This window comes from Vicugna pacos, chromosome 2, assembly GCF_048564905.1.
Source record: "Vicugna pacos chromosome 2, VicPac4, whole genome shotgun sequence".
In the NCBI taxonomy this organism is placed as follows: domain Eukaryota; kingdom Metazoa; phylum Chordata; class Mammalia; order Artiodactyla; family Camelidae; genus Vicugna; species Vicugna pacos.
Window position 1 is genome coordinate 49,967,742 of NC_132988.1, and position 20,661 is coordinate 49,988,402.

At 34.4% G+C, this 20,661-nt stretch overlaps 1 protein-coding gene across 14 annotated transcripts in view; it reads right to left on the minus strand.

Annotated features, from left to right (window-relative positions):
* Positions 1-20,661, minus strand: part of BANK1 (B cell scaffold protein with ankyrin repeats 1) — a 551,109-nt gene that overhangs the window by 224,385 nt on the left and 306,063 nt on the right. The gene's annotated exons all lie outside the window — the stretch shown is intronic.

Consider the following 20,661-nt stretch of genomic DNA (forward strand, 5'->3'; position numbering starts at 1 on the left):
GTTCCTTATAGCTAATACATTTATTTCAAAAGAAAATTATGCGAAGCTGGATAATAAGGAAAAAAAATTATACAGATATGGTACTAACTAACATGGGAAGTGGGGAAACATATTAGACATGGAATACATGAATTTTGGCAGTTAGGGAAAAACCATTCCCAATATCTAAATATTAGAGGATTGTGGGAAAAAAAGATCCCTAATATCTAAATGCAATAATAAAGGAGGAAAATGATAAAATGCTTGATTCTAATGTTCAATTAACAGTGTGAAAATACATCCTAGACATCAAAAGGCTAATATGTAAAAAGTATCTACATTCATGAAGATCAGAGTAACTCGGTGTGACTAAAATGCTGATGAAGAAGACACTAAGGGGTGCCATTTTATGTTATTCAATCAAGGTTAATATGATAAAATATTATCATAAAAAGCAAAAGAATAGGGAAGTAATATTGACAAGGAAACATGAGAACAAATCTTACTATAATGACATAAGCCCAATGAAAGAGGTACACCTACAGGAAAGATGGTAGATAAGGAAGAGTAGATAATATTTTTGGTTGCAATTTTGAAATATGATATGCCTAAAATAAAAAAGAATGCATGTTGGATAAAAAGGAAATGTTTCAAATGGAAAATTCAGAAGTTATTTACTTTAAAAATGTTTTTTAAGTATAGCTATACTATTGTAGACAGGAAAACTTTCTTCCGTTCACTTAGCAGGAGAAAGAAACTGAAATGGAAAGACTGTATAATATTGCATTCAAATAAAATATATTGCAAGCTTGCAAATGTAAATTAAGGCACGAAGCCTGAGATGTAAAATATGTTCAAGTGTGACCCTCCTGTTAAATCTAGAATGTGGAGGTGTTTTACGTAAATTCACAATCTCCCTACAACTGAAAGTATGGGTGATGGGGAAGAGGATTCACTGCCTGTAACAGCATTATCCTCAACAAAGCTCTTTCCAATTATTGCCACTCAGGTTTTCATCTTAAACTTTTAAATATAAAAATCCTTGACAATTTTAAGAATACTCTGATTAGACTTGAGAGTCTGTATACATCTGAGAAGTTAAAAATGCTCTGGTACTCCCAAAGGACCCTAAAAATATTTTTTACAAATCAAACAAAAATAGTTTTTCCATACCGTTCAATAGGGTATTTATTTAAAATGTGGTTGCTGGGAGTATCTGACCTACATTCCAGTTCTGTCATTTCCTAGTTGCCCACCCTCCCACATTTGTATTTTTACTTAAAAATCCGAATGGTACTAGTACCGAGATCCTACTGTTTTTGTGTGGATTGAATTTTAAAATGTGCATAAAGCTCTTATAACAGAGCTCGACTCATAAAAATTCACAGAAATTCATAGCTCATAGAAATTCACTGAATATTAGAAAATACATATTTTAAAAATGTAAGGCATAAGGGAGTGGATCAATCATGAACAAAATAGAAGAGAAGTAATATGCTTTCTCGTGCAAGTACTAGTGTGATTGGAGAACTAGAATTCAGAGGAGAAGCCAGCACCCTGACTCAGCGTGGCTTTTCCCAGACTCCTGCCCACTTGGATGTTCTACGTCCAGCATAAATCATACACTGTCTCAGGGTCTCAATTACATCACCTGTCAAATCACAATGTTGGAGAAAATATTATTTGGGACCACTTTTAACTCCAGAATTAGTCTATGATTTATTTATAAAAAGAGGATTTTTAAAATAGTTCTTCATAGAAGTACGAAACAAATCTTCATTATAAATTTGTATCTTTTTTGATTTTTCCTAATGGTCCATCTGTTTGTAGCTTATTTTTCGCTTCTCCCTAAACTAATATTTTACATGATTCTGTGTAATTGAGATGATCATTCTCATTTAAATCTACGATTCATATATTAATATTTTATTGGGTTACTTTGAACTATTTGTTCCATATCAGAGTGTGACACTGATTTTGGTGAGATTTTCATTTTCTCATGGAACAGTTGTTAACATATCGTTCCTGAGCCAAAGACAAAGTTTAACATTCTGGTTTATCATTTCAGAGTTTTAAAAAATTGTATTCCCACATTCATTCAGCAGTACAGTCTCATATTTGCCACATATGCTTTCCTTTTCCTCTAACATAAACTATGATTTTGTTTTAAATGATTCTAAGTACATACTTGGCAAATACTCTCTCGACTTTTAAGCAGCCTGTATTCTACACTATAAGAATTTATCTTTGGAATGAAAATGCCAAAATGTTAACAGCGATTGCCTCCAGGTATTGTCATTCTGAGAGACATTCTTTTTTTCTGTTTCTTTTTCATTTTCTGTATAATTCAGACATTTTATAATGAGCATATATTTTTACGATAATTAGATAAAAATTTTAAATTAAAAAAATTTTTTCTTCAGATTTAAAAATTCTTATCCATAAATCAAAGTTGCTCAAATAAGCTATAAAATTAAATATTTGAAATTATATAATATTAAGAAAGCAGGAAAAATTTTGTATATCTCCTTTTTCCTAACCTCTAAACAGCTTTGAAAGAGTAGGAAACAATTACAGATTAGATACAAACTACACTTTCTCACATTTTAAAAGAATTTCAATGAGTTGCAAAGAGATTCTCTAGTTGAATAAAAAAATTATTCTGTGTAGTTCTCGTCATTGTGACTAACTGAACAATGATTAAGAAAATCCCCCTTGCTTAAGAAGCTCCAGACTAGAGAAAGGGAATGATAAAGCATTTGTTAGGGTGTTAAGAGGCATTCAGGTAGATTTGAAAATTCACGTTCTCAATTACCACGTTAGTCAAATAGAATTACTGTGGAGGTACTTGAATAAAAAAGAAAAGTTGAATAAAAGCTAGGCTTTTTCATATGGGAAACTATTAAAGAGATTGATGAGCATTATTTACACTCCTACAAATACATTTTATAGCACCATGATACTACTAAGAATCAAAAAAAAAAATACACATATGGGATGAACTTAAGAGGAAGCCCTGTGTTGATTTCCACCTGTCCCCAACATTCCTATAACAATTCTGAAGGAAAACATAATTGCCTAGTGTATACTACAACCATAAAAATGTAATGGATAAATACAGTTCCTGGAACAAATATAATTCCAACTCTGTTATTATACAATTTGTAAATGGGGATTTAGAAAAAATCAATTCTTCCAATATATAGGAACATTAAGACACGAGTAAAAGGAATTTGAAATATCTCATGTAGACTTAAAGTGAAAAATTATATATCCTCAACATATGAGTGTAAGTGAATTTCCACATGGTGGTAATGTAAAATGTCTGACTCTTCAAACATTTACTTATTTTTCAATATAATTTAAAGTGCCTATTGTGTTTCTCAGTGAAGAATTAAGAATTAAAATTAGCGGCCTCCTGCTCTACTTCCTACGTGAAATGTAAACATTTGGTAAATCAGTGTTAAAGGCATCATTTTGCATCAAGCTGTTTGTTGATTTGATGCGATCTTGTTTTATCTTCCAGCAGAAACCTAACTGTGAATGAGAAAATGTTACTGGTGTTAAGAAAATAAAGTTCAAAGTATCTGTCTAGAAAACTAATTATGGAGACTACCAAATGGCTGGTTACCGGGTAGAGTAAGGAGTGTTGAAGTCAAATAGAGCTCATAGGCAACATTTCCTTCCAAATCTGATGACGTTGGCTCATTTATCACCTGAAGATGGGATTCTATGGACCTGAGTTACAGAGGCTTTAGGATACTGGCTGTGTTGACATAGATTTCAGAGCTAGATATCTTATCCAATGAGACAGAGAAGTGGTCTGTTTTTACATGGGCTCTTTACATAGTTTCTTCCTTTTAACACTAGAGTTAAATGTTCAGAGAAGCTTTCAAATGGCATTGTCAATGTAGCAGATGACCATTTCCCATGTGGAACTGAAACATGAAAAAGAAGTCCAGCTTTAGAAAAAATGAAGAGAAAATCATCTAATATTTTTGAGCAGCAAGGAATGACGTAAGCTAGCTATTATGCAGTTAACAGCATAATATGCCTGAGTAACATGGAACAGCACACCTCAGCTTTGATACAAAGAAATCTGGGGTGGGAGCACTACACTTACAACGTGAGTATGGTAAAACGCTACCCAGTGTTCAGCATGCCATTCCCAATACAACTACGACTAACCTGACCAAATGCCTTCATCTATCTTATTAGCAAAACAACTTGTGATTACACTCTGGGGTCCAAGACTAACACGCTTCTACTAACAATGTAGTGTTTGAGTTTTCTCCACTATATAGAAGAATGGCCCAAAAAATGATATTTAGAAAGCAAAATAAAATGTAATAAAATAATGAAAAACAGAATTCAAAAAGATAAATTGATTAAAATAAAAAAGAGTAATTTCTTCAAAGAGACTTTCAATATGTATCATAAATTGAGGAAAACACCTTGAAACCTTAGTCCTTGCAGCCTCAGAAATAATTTGAGCTACTTTATTAAATCATGCGAGTCACAGAAGCTCTTTGGGACAAAATAAAACCCTTGTGTAGAGCATCACATACCTGAACCCGCATTTATAATTCAGACTTTTTGAGGAGTATACTTCTCAAACAATCCATCACTTTAATTGGAATTCTGAAGTTATAATGAACTATTAGTTTCTCAGAGAAAGAAAAAAAGCAGATATTCAATCCTTGAATCTAAAAGTTGGCAGCTAATAATTTTTCAAACTTTAATACATTCTAGAAGTACAAAAACAGTGCTACTGGCCTTTGTCCTAAATGTACTGTTATCATTACACATCCACTGTTAGAATTAATTATTGTCTAAATTAGTGGACAATCAATGTCGGTGTTTTAAATCATGCTGCTAATTCATTAAAATATTTTACATAATAAATGATTTTGAGCAGTCTTGTCAGCTACTCAAAGGCATTTTGACTTTATTCTGTGAGCATTTTAGACCCCATCAGCAAGCATGAGTTTTAGAAAGAGAGTGAGAAGACAGGCCGCCAGCAGCAGATAGTAAAAGGGAAGAGCATGATCCAGGTCGATGGTGGTGGGGAATGGGCAAGTAGAGATAGTTCTAGGGCAGAGAAATTCATTCCATGTGGGAGAAAGAGAGGGCTCTGTGATAGTGCTCGGGCGCTAGGAGTAGCAGTGATGCTTTTAATAGAGCTAATTTTTTTTTTTTGGTGAAAAAAGAAGAAACTACTGTTTAAGCAAATCTGAAGGTGGAACATACATAAACAATATGAAGTCTAGGGGGAAAAATGCAGACTAGAATAGTGATTCAGAGGGTCCATGAGGTCAAAACAATTTTCATAATAATACTATGATGTAATCTGACTATGATGGTGCAAAAGTAATGGAAAAGTAACCATGGCCTAAGCATGACTAATAAAGGTCATGGCACCAAATTATGCTGTTAACCACCACACACTTGTGCTTAAAGTAAGTGTTAATTTTGTATATACAAAAAAACACAATAAGATACCACTGCAAAACCATTAGGATGGCTGAAATTGAAAAGACTGACCAAGTGTTGGTGAGGGTGGGGAGCAATTGGAACTCTCAACACTGCTGGTGGGAAAATAAAATGGTATAATCACTTCGGAAAATAGTCGTGTAGTTTGTCCCACTATGACTGATGACATCAAGCATCTTTTCACGTGTTTACCTGCAATTTGAATATCTCCTTTGGTGAAGCGCCTATTTAAATCTTTCACCCAGTTTTGTCATTGCATTTTTTACCTTTTTATTGTGTTTTGAGATTTCTCTCTCTATATATACTGTAAACAAGTCCTTTATAATTGATTTTTCTACTGATCATGTGTGAAATTTGCCTTCTTCCTTGCATGCTGGATAATTTTTGATTTGCTATTGGACATTACAAACTATCTTCCTTGGGTGCTGTATAGTTACACTACAGCTTTGTTCTGGGACGAAGCTATGTTGTTTGAAAACAGTTTGATCTCTTTAAGGCTTGCTTTTAAATTTTGTTAGGCATGACTGGAACAGACTTTCATTTAGGGCTGATTTTGCCACCACTAGCCAGGCAATACCTCGCTAAGTGTCCTCCCTGATGTTTCTCAGATTATAAGGTTTTTCCACTCTTGCTGGTGGAAACACAAGCTATTCCCAGCTCGGAGTGAGCTCCTGAGATGTTCTTTTGCTCCCTCTTTAGTCTCAAGTAGTTTTCTTTCAGGCGTGTGGTGATTTGTATTCAGCTGGAGATTCTAGCAATCCCCTGTAGCTCTCCATAGCTCGTCTCCATGAAGTTCTCTCCACTTCAGTACTCTGCCTCGTGGACTCAAGTTGCCTCAGCCTGCCTGTACCCCCACCTCCATCTCCTGAACTCTGGGAAACCAGTGACTCAACCTGGCTTACTCCTTCCCCTCCTGTGGCCTGGAAACTCTCCAGGACATAAGCTGGGGCAATTACAGGACCCACCTTACAGTTTCCCCTCTCTTGGGGATGATGCTCCTGAATGGCCTCATGTCCAATATCTGAAAATGGTTGTTTCATATATGTTTTGTACATTTTGTTTAGCTGTACTCGATCCTAATTACTCTATCTGGCAAGAAAAGAAAGACCACATATATGTCTTTTTAATATTCTATGTGGCAAAAGGCATACTGCACTTCTGCAGCCTGTTGAAGTTCAGTAGTTATCTCAAGGAAAAGGAGCTGTGCAATTATTTGATTTGCTGCTGAGAAAGTCATTAGGCTCCCTCCTCTGTTCCCCTCTTGAAACAGGCTATATTTGAAAGAACAATTAATAGACAACCCATGTTTAGGTTATTCAGACTTGACTATCAGCAGACATTTTCTTGAAAGTGAATAAAGTGAACCTGTAACTTCAAGGAAAGCTTATCGACAATATTTGTTGGCAGTGAGAAAATTTGTACTTTGAGCAAAAAATAGAACTTTAAGAAAACTTGTATCCATACCATGAGCTTGAGAGCTTCTCAATTATTAATACTTTCTGATTAGATCATTAGTGATATAAATGAATATGATTCGAGGATGCTTTATAATGAAATATGTCAATATGTCAATACTTTGAAGTTCTGCATCTAAGTGAATCAATATTTTCCACGTGACCACTGTATGATGTTACAGAATCCTGCACTGGTAGAACAGTCATTTAAAGTGCAAGACAGGCCAAAGAAGTGTAATTTAACACATCACAAAAAGTTCATTGATAAGATTTTTAGATTCTACATTGCAACAAAGCTTTAAGAAATTAGCACTTGTCAAGTCTGAATGTAGTATTAAAAAATACTCTTCTCTTTTCTAACTACATATCAGAGTGAGACAATTTTGTTCACGTACAACATGTTGCCAAAGCCAATATGAGAATCTAACTGACTTCTATTAAATCAGACATTACAGTTTTACAAAAATGTAAAGCAATGCTGCCTCTCTCACTAATTAATTTTTGTTTTTGAAAATATAGCCCTTTTACATAGAAATATGTTATTTGTGGTAACATGTAATGAATTTATTATTTTAAATGAATTAATATTTTAATTCTACATTTTAATTTCTGACATAATAAAAATCAATAAATATAACTGACATAAACAAAAGCTCTTTGAGTTCTCAAAAACTTAAGAATATAAAGTTTCTTGAGAAGAAAATGTTTAAGAACTTCTAGCTTAGAATTATATAGATATAAATATAGATACAGAGCTGAGAGGAAATGTCTTAAGCCACATTTTGGGAGAACAAAACTGGCCAAGGACAGAAACCCTCACCTTCCTACTGTCCCTCAAATGTCTTTATGTCCAATTCGTCCTTAAGATGTGTTTATTTTATCCTTAAGCATCGTTCTAATTCATCCGCTAGAATCCATCTCCCCATTAATTCCTTAATTCAGGCCCTCATCATTTCTCTTCCATACCATTGCAATATCGTCTTGCCCAGTCATTGTAGCCATTAACTGTATACCACACTGTCACAATAATCCTTCTAAAACCCTTGTCTGGCTATATCTGATCCACATTTGAAAGGTATTTGAAAACAGTGTCTTGCAGTTAAAAATCAAACTCCACAGAAGCATGAAAGGCCATTCAGATTGCCTCTAGCTCAGGCTATCTCTCCAGCCTTGTTATACAAGAATACCTACACATGAGTTATTGTCATTCGGAGCTATGTGGAATTTTCTCGGTGAAATAGATTTGCTCTAGCCTCAGCGTATTTGTCCATTGTTACATACTCCCCAAACGGAAGAGTTTAAATAAATGAAAACAACTAATTGGGCTTTTCTAGAGTCATTTTTATCATCCTATATTTATGAGTAACAGACATGATTATAAATGTGACCAGACAAGTGTTACTGAAAGGTTTTCTTTCTAATCTGGTAAACAATTATGCAACAATAGGATTGATCAGAAATGATCTGAATGGGATGTTTAAATGGTTGAAAAACAATCACCTTGTATAAGGTTTACAGTTTCTGATCAGTGAAATGGACAAAAGATTTAAAGAAAGTTGTAATGGATTTAGGTAATGAAATTCATTGCTACTATTTATGTAACCTACTTATAATCTAAGAGTTTATGGATTTATCTATGACATTCTTTTTTAGGTATACTTTTATTTTATAAAATGGCCTCTCCTGTCCCAACCCCTTTATAACTCAATTAAATTGAAGGAGAAAGCATTAGAAGGAAGAACACCCAGTAAAGCCAAAAGTAAAGTTTATGCCACATGTTCCCTAGACACATCTGCTCAAAGGCCAGCACACAGAAGAAGCACAGTTACTGGACATAGGCAATGTATTACTGGGAAAGCAGAACAACATGGTTTCACATAAAAGAAGCTCCCACAAAAGGCCTCCTCAGTGTAGGAATTTGCAAAGGAACCATAATTCAAATGTTTCAATTTAATTAATGTGTCATACCACACTTATTTCTTATTTGCTATTATTATAAACATAAATCAGTAAGTTTCCTTAAACCATAAAGTCCACTATAAAAAATTAATCTTTTCTTGATATAACTCTGAATTCAACCACCTAATGTAGTGCCATGCATGTAAATAAACTTGAAAATTAATTTAATCACATCTTTTCTATTATGATATACACCTACTTATTATCTTTGATGACCGACAGATGATGGGAAAAGTAGAACACAGTCATCATTTATTAAAATAGTTTTTTTCTTTTCAGTTAAAGAATCCCATATGGTTTATTTTAAAAATTGATTAAATCTCTACTGTTTCTAATAAATCCCTGTCTCACATATTTAAGTATAACTTCCTGTTTCACTGATATTTTTTAAAAGAATTTTTATTGGCAACATATTAGAATCACTAAAAAAATTTTTCTCCTAAATTGGAATGTCTAAAAATTTCACACTATCAATCCACTAGAGCTTTATGGTTGCCTTATTTCATGGGTGAACTTTGACAATGAAAATGAAACATGTAAAGGTAAGCCAGAGCCAAAAGGCAGTTTTAGATGTTTGGTCAAAGGCTCCTGGAGGCCACGTCTCAAGATGCCAGAAATCTTAGTAAATTGAAATTTCTAATTTTTTACAGTCCTTGTTTTACTTGTAACTGATAATTCTTTCCAATTTAAAAAAGTGTTTCTAGTAATCTGTTAACAGAAGTAGAACAGACTAGAGATTAAGACTTATCAATTCCTGTATACTGAACCTAAAACACTATAAAGGATAATATTAATAATAACAATACGCTTTCATTCATGAATTACTGAAGGTAACGTAAGAAAATTTCTCAGAGGCTAAAACAATAAATAGGCACAAATCCATAATGTTAAGGGAATACAGTGGAACCCACATTTGCTCTGAGTTTTTCTGCCAGTCCCTGTGGTACTGGGTTTTTAGGAGCATCGCATTCACTGGAGAGGAGACAATTCAGGGTGTGAGCAAAGTGAGAGATCAGACCAAAAATCTTCTTATCAATTGGGACACTCAAAGCTTCAAAACTTTTTTTTTTTTTTCTCAGCCTTGACTCTGGGTGGAATAGGAAAGTAGAAAGACTGTTTCCAGAAACCTCCTAAACTAAGAGCATTCATGTTGAGTTTAGGACCTGGATAGATTCTACCTTAAAAACTGCCAGAAAACTGTAGGCCAAAAATTTAGTTTAAAGTGGTCCCAGGTGGAAATTCAAGTTCCTGGCAGAAACAGACCTAAATCTTTTCTTTAGCAAAATATGTTAAAATCAAGCCTCAAAGGATTTATACAGATAAAGTTCCATGTTCCATCAATTACAATGAAAAAAATACTTAAAAGAACAAAAGCCTTGGAGAACCAGTCCAGCAATCCACGTATGACTATTTTTAGAAAAAGAATATAAATAAGTGTTAATATAATGAAAGGAATTTACAAAAGAGAATGAGGTTGTGAAGAAATCAAAGACTATTAAGATGCACTAGGCTTTGATCAAATACCCAAACTGAGCTCTAAGAAGTGAAAAATGTTATGGCATGTAATAACTGAAATGAAAACCTCAATAAAGATTGTCAGACGCAGATGAGAAACAGCTGAAGAATCTGTCATCCAAAAGATAAATCTGAAGAAATTAAGTAGAAGGAAGCAAGAGGAACAAAGGGAGAGCAGATGGGAAAGGGTGGTTTAGAGACACACAGGGAGAATGAGAAGTCATACCTGCGCTTAATCGGGTGCAGGAGGTACCTGGAGGAATGGAGAAGAGGGAAGATGTAAAGGCTGAACGTTTTTCAGATTATGAAAAGACATGGAATCTCAAATCTAAAAAACTCAAGTAATTACATATGGGATAAGTTAAAAAGTTAAATATCTAGACACATTGCTATAAAACTGAAGAAACTCAAGTACAGCAAGATCTTAAGAGCTGGCTACTGAGAAAAATAGATTGCCTATAGATGAGTGGTTGCTAGATAACCAGCTTCTCAGCAGCAACACGGATGTGAGAAGAGAGTAGAACAGTATTCTCAAGAACTGAGAGAAAATAGCTGAACTTTTATATCTAGTGAGACTATCTTCAATAATGATGCAAATCTGACATTTTTGCAGAAATTGAAATTGTGATAGCTTATTACCAACAGAGCTCATCAAGGACAATTTTTAAAGATATGCTTCTTGGGGAAAAAAAAAAAGATCCCAGGAAGAGTTTTAGATGAAAGGAAAAAATGGAATACAAAGAAAATTGTAAATAGGTGGTTTAAGTTAAACAAATATTGATTCTATGAACATAAAAAATGTGAAAAAAACTAAAAAATAATAATTATCCTGAAAAGTTGGAAAAAGAGATGATTTTACAGTTAAAGCATTACAAATGGCATTTTCATTTTTCAGTGGAAAGGAAAGATAATCATTAAAGATAATAGTAATTAAAGATAATTTTTAGTAAGTTAGTTGCTAAGCATATATCTTGAAATTTCTAGAATATCACTAAAAGAATAAAGTAGCATGCAAATGGAATAAGGAGGAACTCAATCCCAAAAAAGGCAAAAAAAAAAAGAAAAAAGAAACAAGAAAAAATGGAACGAATAGCAATAAATAAGATGGTAGAATTGAACCCATATGCATCAGGTATCACAATCAATACAAATTGCTTAAATTATACATTAAAATATTAAGATTCTGAGACTGAATTTTTAAAATCCACTTATGGACCATTTATAAAATACACACCTGATATACAAAGACAGAGCAAAGATAAAAAGATAGCTCAAAATAAGACTATAAAAAGCTATAACATATAGATAACAAGCTTGGTCTAATGGCCATAAATAATGGTGCATTCCAAATACAGAGATAAGTGTTCTTTTCAAGCACACATGGAATATTTTAAAAATCAATCAAATACCAAGCCATAGATTGAACTCAGTAAATTTCAAACTACCTGAATAATAGACCACAATTCTCTGACCACACAACAAAATTTAGAAGTGAATGACAAAAAGATAAATTAAAGCCCATACTCCTGTTTATTTGTAATACTTAAGAAGAAATCAAAATAAAAGTAGAAAATAAATGGAACTGAATAATAATGAAAAGTGTTGTAAGAGCTTATTGGATATAGATAAAGAATTACTTGGCAAGAAATTATAGCCTTAAATATTTACCATAGAAAGGAAAAACAGAAGGGTTAGATAAATCCATGAGCTAAGTATTTTAAAAATTGAAATAAAGTATAAAGAAAGAAATATTAAATATAGCATAAAATAACTAAAATAGAAAAATATATGATAGAAAAGTTTCTTTAATTTAAAAGACTGTCTTTTGAAAGGACAAATAAAATTGACAAACTTCTGGGAAGGTTAACTGATATAAAACAAAAGGAGACAAATAAATTATCTTAGAAATAAAGAGAGCAGACATTATGTAGAGCAGACATTAAAAATAAAGAAATGTTATAAACAATTTTATAAAGGTAAATTTGAAAACAAAATCAGCAAATTTCTAGAAAAACAAAATAACAAAAATTACTCAAATAGAAAACCTGAATGATTCCAAAACTCTTAAATAATTCAATCGAAACATTCAAAGAACAGGTAATTAATTCACAATGGATAAAATAATCTGGAGTCCAACTTCACATTGCACACAGAATTAATTCCAGATGGATGTCCTATTTAATGAGAAAGTTAAAAGTTTCAAATTTTAGAAGATATCTGTAAGACCTAAGAGGCAAAGACTTCTAGGATATAACAAGTAGTAAGCTAAAAGAAAACTATTGATACACTCAACTATATTAAGAGCTTGTTTATCAAAACTATTAAAAAGGAAGTTAAAAATTTAAGCCCCAAACTCAAACTCTGAGAAGATATTTATAAACTACAGAACTAAATATTTTTAAATTATTCAATAAATGAAAAGACAAAGTGAGTAAAAGACATGAGGAAGCATGTTATAGAACAAAACTGGAGACTGAAATATATGAATATATAAATGTGTAACTATATGAGAAAACGCTCATTAGCAATCAAGAAAATGTAAGTTATATCTACGAGAAAATATACTTTCACATCCACTAAACCGAAAACTAAAAATTCTGAGGGTACCAAGTATTGAAGAGAATGGGAAGCATTGAGGACTCATACAAGAAGCAATTCCATACAACTGCGTTGAGGAGACAATTTGCATTAAATTTACATGCACAAATCCTATGACTGCAATCTTTTTCCTGGACCTATGCCCCCAAACTAACACTTGTGCACCAGCAGAGTCATGCAAAAAGTATTCCTAACATTTGTAACTTTGTTAATTGAACAAAACCAAAACTAATGACCTCTGTAAATAGTCACAATTTATGTGGATAATAAAATGGATAGATAAATTGAGGAGCATTCCAACTATTTCAAACAACAAAGGAGAGATGCTAATTTCAAATGGGCAAAGCCACCATTTCTACTTCTTTGAGAAATACTTAATTATCTATTAATAAACATTTTACTTATGAGACAGTCTAGACCAGTGGTTCTTGAACTTCAGAATGCACCAGCCACAGGGGAACTCATTTAATGTTTATTTCCATGGCCTCTGCTACTCTTCCTCCTTCACAACTCACTGTCAGAGACTGTGAAACTAGGGAGAGCCAGGGCTCTGAGGTTCTGGCCAGCCCCATCCCCACTACTCTGAACAGAATGATGGAGATGGACAGAGACCCACCCAGTGAATAATGATGGGCATTTATTCCTCTTCTTCTTCCTAGTACGTTAAGGTTGGAACAATGTAAGAGGGCTCCCTTAATGAAACAATTAGACAAGACTTTCTTTACTTCATAAAACAAGTTAATTTAATTTAACATTTGTAAGTTCTGACCAAGAAAAAAAAACTTTCAATTTTGAAGACCGCGAACTTAAGCCAGGAGGAGTGATTCTAATTCATTCACCTTATTTATTAGAGAAAGCCCAAACACATCAAATTGTGAAAATGAACTAAAACCACTAGAAAACAGAATTTCCACCTGCTTTTAACATGTATATCCTTTTGTCCATATTCACCACATCCAGCTCGTGAGAAAACAAGCCATTACCTGGTAAGTTACCGGAAATAGAAACAGCACTTCTCTCCAGTCTCCTCCTTTCTACTCTGCGCAGGCATTGTTTTCTGAGCGGGGGTCCAAAGCCTCAGGCCCTCACCTGATGATTGCCCTGGGCCCAACAAAGGAGTAGGTGTAAATCCAAAAATAAATGAATCTGTTCTTTGTTATCAGCCTTGGTGACAAATCAATTCTCTTCCTATTTCTTCCTACTTCAATTGCCACCTGTTTTCTGTTTCCTGAACTCTAACCTCTCCTAGTTTTGGGGGTTTTGTTTGTTCGTTCGTTTTATTTAGGTTTTTTTTTTTTTTTTTTTACTGTTTACTTCATATTTGACTCACTACTTTCCTTGACACTCTTTCAACCTTGAGCTTTCCATCCACCACTCTGATTTCTCCTTCTTGCTCAATCTATCACACCTTGACCTCTATTTGCAGTCCTAGGGTACCTGTCTCTCCTTCTGCATCTGTCCCCAACTCTCAGATACTTCTTCCCTTCTCCTCCTCCTCCCCAACTTCCCCTCTCCTCTTTTGTCCTTCCTCCCTCCTTCTTCGCTTCTCCCTCCCTTCCTCCCTCCCTTCCTTCTTTTCTTCCTTCTTCTCATTTTATGTATAGACAGGAAAGTAATAAAACTAGCTTATGTTTATTGAGCACAGATTCTTTGCCAGGAATTCTTGTAAGTGTACACTCTTTAAATGTATTAAAAGCTTAATCATCACAGTAATATCAGATGGAAAGTTTTCCTAATTAAGTCAGTGCTTTGCTACGCCTACCAATCTGGGCTCAGAAGCAAGTAACAGGGTTTCTGCAGGAACATATACTTATTTAACACTTGTTTAATAGAAAAAAAAGTTCCCCCTTTAAAAATTCATCTTATGTAGGAAATTTGGGGGAGAAACTCATACAAGATTATGATTCCTAATCATTATCTAATGTTTTTGAACCACTCAATTTTTCTAAGAAACACAATATATACAATAGGCAACAAACCAGAGTAGAAGATATAAGACATGGTACTTGACATAAAGGGCTACAACATTACATAGAATAAAAGATAAGTAAACAGTACAGAGTGAACATGAGTTCTCATGCCAGATGACCCCGGCCCCATCCAACAGAATGAATGGCAGTAAAATGCTATGTTATTACATACAAAATAGACATTTGGAGGCTCCATGAATGCCAACCAAAGGATAATTCAGTCTAACTTCATGGGGCATACACTGAACTATGTCCTCCCTCAAAAGCCATAACCTCTCAAAGACACGAAACTATCAGCACATAACACAAGAATGTAATTACTCTGCTTTTTGTTCCTCTCTTAGAACTACAGGTATGTGTCGGAGATGACTCAGGATATTTAGCTAATAATCACACACACACACACACACATAGACATACATTCATGTTTTCTATCTCTTTGTTGGTGTTCTGTGTTCATCCTTTCTTCTCTTGAGTTCAGTGAGCATCTTTATGACCAAAACTTTGAGCTCATTATCAGATAGATTGCCTCTCTTCTTTCATTTATATAATTTTCTGAAATTTGTCTTGTTTTTTTGATTGGAACACTCTCCTCTGTTTCTTCATTTTGCCGAATTCTCTGTTTCTGCGTATTAGGTAAATCAGCTCTCTCTCCAAGTCTTGAATGAGTAGCCTTATTGAGAAGATGTCCTGTGGGGCTCAGAAGCAGAATTCTGCTTAGCCACGAGAGCCAGGTGCTCAAGGGGTGTCCCCCTGGGGGCACATGGACTTTGTGAAACTTCCTGTTGTGGCTGAGCCACGTTGCTACAGCACACTGGTGAGCAGGGCTGGCCCCGGCCTGGCTTCAAGGTCCATCCGAGGTGTGACTCTCAGCAGGGCCTGCCCACTGGTGGTAACAGGTTAGAGGAAGAATTTTTAAATGGCACCTGCCAGTGTCAGCATTAGGAAGGTAGCCTGAGATGGCACACACACAAAAAAAGCTCCTGCCAGTCTCTTAGTCTCTGGGGAGAATCCCAACTTGTCCTTGCCTCTCTGGCAGATGCTTCAGATTCTTCAAGATTAGTAAATGGGTCCCCTACACCTATGGGCCATGTGCTTTTCAATCTGGTAGTTTTGGACTGGTTTTCATGCTGAGTGAGAAGTGTGCAAGCCTTTTCTGAGTGGGTTTTCTGTTTCCTACAGTTTTTTTGGACATAGTCCCTGTCTTAGGGAATCATTCCATATATATAGTTGTAGATTTGTTTGCTCCATGAGAAGACATAAATTTAGGATCTTCCTACATTGCCATCTTGAACCCTCCCAAATTTCAGGTTATGTAGTCTTGGCAAGAATACCGCAGTAAACCTTTTCATTATTAATAAAGTGAAAACCCAGCTGTACCAATAAACATCTATAAATCTGCACTTAAAAACACAATTTGTACTCTTCTGTTCTCTTTCTGCATGTTTATAATACTGAAATATTTTAGAAAGAAAGTTACCAGCATTACATTTTTGAAACAGAAAGTAATGAGGAGAAGAAAATAAATTGTCAAAAAATAATCATGAAGAATATAATGAGAGACATAAGTAAACAATAATAAAAACTTCATAGAGCTAGGGATGAGAATATTTTCAAGCAGAAAGGATCTGAAATGAATTAATTGATAAAGCAGCTTTTCAAATGACCTTGCAGGATGCCTGGGATTTCAACTGAAAACATGGGGAAAAGTATTCCACATAAAGGAGGCAGCATAAGCACAATGATATTAAGGAAGAAACGGGAGACTGTGTTCAATGGGAGGTGATGCAATTAACTTAGTGTGCAGCACATGACCACACTAATGGTAATGACAGAAGTGGCCTGGACATCTATGCTGGAGTTGAAAGGTCATGTAACAAGAATGGACTTCATTTGAAAGGCCATGAGACCTCACTGACCAGCAAACCAGAGCTCTTACAGCATTATATAGCTCAGATGGAAGGTAGAAAAAACAAACGTTTCTACGCATTGTGTTGTCGTTTTTCTTGTTTTGTTTTTCCAACAGCTCTACTATTACATTGCTGTTCTTAATTTAAGACTTCTTATTTTAGGTTTAATGAAGCTAAAAATTGGAAATCCTTGGTTTGGTAATACAAAAACAAAATGTAAATGTTAAGGTTTTAATGAAAGAATTAGCAGCTTTCCTACCACCATTATAGCTACAATTTGATAATAAAGAAGTATGATAAATATGAAATAAATATGAACGTTATTATTTTCATGTAAATATAAATTATGATAAAATAAAGCTTGGAGAGAGCTGACTCAACTGTTGAGAGCAAACCAGAGTGCTTAAAAGGGTCCAATGGCAAAATATATAAAAAGAAAGAGAAAGGGAGGCAGGAGACCCAGGAGACGTGCCATGATCATTAAAACTGGTACACATATTTTTAAGGGGAGGATTTATAAACAACAAAATGCACAGTGGTAACACTCATAAATGTTAGTTGATTATATACAGATTTGAGATCAGATAGTTTGCATTACATATAAACAATGCTCTACGAAACCTATACATGTGAAAAGACTAGAAGGAGAAAATGAAGATCCAAAATTAAAGACATAAATAGAAGACAGAAAAAGGAAGACATACGGTCAAATTGATTATACTGCACACATAAAGGTGGAAAACACATGCAGGCTTGTATTCCTCCCAATCTGGGGATAAGGAGACAGGAGATTTGGCTTTCTTAATTACTTAAAAGGAAATAAAATACTCATATTAGACATGAATTACTGTATCTTTTTTCATCCTTTTTAACATTAAAAAGTTTTTTCTAGAGCTTTGATTAATTATAAAACATCTTTCTCTTTCATTAAATTTTATCAGATTTCCTCTGATTTGTCTTTCTGATATGAATGTACTAGAACATTCAATTATTTCCATGATTTTTCTGGCATTTTTATTATTCTCTTTATCATATAATGTTCCTGAATAATAAATTTCCTTTCTTCCTTGTATAATTTCTCTACGGGATAGAAGGGAAGAAGAAAAAGTACAGTAAAAATTGAATTCCACATCTTTTATCCTACTTTTCCCATTAAAAAAAAAAGACTTCATGTATTCAACACAAATGGTACTATGAAACAAATAACATAGCAGAACATTTAAGCTGTTTATTAAAACAAATTATTATTGCATTGACCACAGCAATTAATACCAAATTTGTCAACGGACACAATCCATACATAAAAATTACAGTAGGCATGGTTTGCAAATTGCTCATAGATCTACATTCTGGTTGCATCTTGTAGTTCAGACAAATTTATCATCTTTGAATGTCTTTTTCCATGCAGCATTGTTATATTTTCTACTTGGTAGGTGCATCTAAGTTACTATAAGAAATTAGAATCTAAAAATTGAATGCAGGAAGATGAGAGATAATAGTGTCTTCAAAATAGTCCTGTGTTGTCCATAAGACATAAGCTTATCTCCTATCAAATATCAATAGGAATATTATATGAAGATATAGTAGAACTACTGACATAGCCACCCAAAGGTACTCATCATAAAACAAAACAACTAAAAGGCATTTCCTCAATATTTTTACACAATAGTGACATCATAATTTAAGTGGCCAAAACAATTTGAGTTCTTCAAGGACATAAAAATGATGGATGTGGAGAAATACTCAAAATTTTGCCATGAATTTTTAGTGTTCCTCTGTCTCAGGAGATAATTAACATAAAATTACTTGTACTTTATATGCATTTTATTGTAATTTTTGCATAATTCCCAATATTTTTCCTTTTCAACCAAAAAAACTTAGTGTTCTTGGGGAATGCCAAACAGAAATAAAATTAAAAATAACAGAGATTGTTAGAAACTTGAGGACTGCCAGTTTGAAAATTATAGTGTAGAGTCAACATTTCCCCTTTTTTATTCCTATAAATTATCCCAAAACATAGAGAATGAGGAAGTTATGCAAATACCCTATTTACTGAAAATAACAAACGGTGAATTCTTAGACCTCCAGGTCAACAGAATGGTTCCAAAATCAGATCTCAAAAAGAGCTGACAAACAGCTTCCTCTAAGTCTAGGACGTGACATGATACAATGGTTTCAGACAGAATCATCTGTGGAAGTGGTTTGGTTCCAAAAAGCAGAAAACATGAAGCTAAATGGGGGAACTATACAGAATAGATATATTTGTAGAAAGCAGCCTAGATCTATGAAAACAGAAAAATAAAGTCTTTCATTGTTGGTGGGTTGGGGGTGGTGAGGGAGACAGAACAGAACAAAAAACCCATACTGCCTATCTCCATTGGCTAGACCAAGAAAAACTCACTTTGTTCAGTGATAAAAAAGAGAAATTGGACCAGCACAGGATCTGTATAAAGAGACTATGAGAGAGAGAGAGAGAATTGTACATAAAGAATCACATACTAAAAACATATTGCCATTAAAAAAGTGGAAAATTGTGACCATACATTTCTCCATGAAATTTAAAAATGTAATGAATAGCAATTACCTTTCTGAAGCAATTACACAGTGCAGAAATCCAAGGTGTCATGGAGAGGTTAGCAACATAAGAACAAGAGATGAATTATAAGCTTCCAGTGCTCAATCAAATGGTAAAAGAAACAAAAAAAGTAAAAGCAACATGAAGAAATTTGAAATAATACAGGAGGAGAGTACTGAAAGTATAAGAAAGTAACAAGGATTGAAATGAAAAATACAAGCTAAGTAACAGATATTAATAAAGAATCAAAAAGAATGAGAGAGGAATTGTAATGTATATTATGGACAAAATAAGTCCAACGTACATATAAATGGAATCTCTGAAATAGAAAACAATAATAGCAAGATAGAGTGAATATTTAAAGATGTAAGTCAAGAAATTGTTCCTGAAATAAAAGAAGACTTGAACCTACATCTTGGGGAAAAGATCCTCCCCCCAAAAAAGAAAAAGAAAACAAAAACAATAAACAAACACAAAAAGTAACCATGTCCCTGGGCAAAACAGTGCAGAACAGTCAGCACAAGGAGAACACTATGGCGAAGTCACTAGACTTCAAATATAGAGAGGTTGATGTGCCGTGAGTCCCACCATCGCCCGCCCAGGGATACCTGAGGGACATCACCATCCTCAAGCATAGGGACAAGGGCTTCCTGCAAACCCTTTGGGACTGACAGGTGCTCTCTGGTTTTACAGAACACCAAGATCCATGCTGGACTCATGTTTGGAAATGACTAAAGGCAAGAGGCTGTGGTGCACTGCTGCTCTGAGGGCAGGGCCATGGTGTCTATATTAGGAATGGCTTGTGTGCCCAGAGTTTGTCAGAGCAAAAGAAAAATGAGTAATTTTGCAGACAGACGTGGGCCAGGTGGGAGAAAGGGCCGGCAGGCAGATTCTCAGTGATTTTGATCAAGAGAGACACATGAGGAAGCCGTAGAAAAGAAAAGTAAGAATCTATATGGGGCTGACCACCACAGCTAGGAGCTTGAAGGAGAGGAAACATGTGTCTCAGTAGGGAACTGAGGTGAGATATCCCCAGGGAATGAGGAGATTTCTAAGGAGTCCAGAAATACGCTCCAAGGAAAAGAGCCAACACTTAATATCTGATACGGCCAGTAGAAAGCAAGAACCCTACCACTTCTCTGCAGGAGAAGACACCATAGCTGGAACACTGGAACTTAAAGGTAAAATATAAATTGAGAAACTCAGGA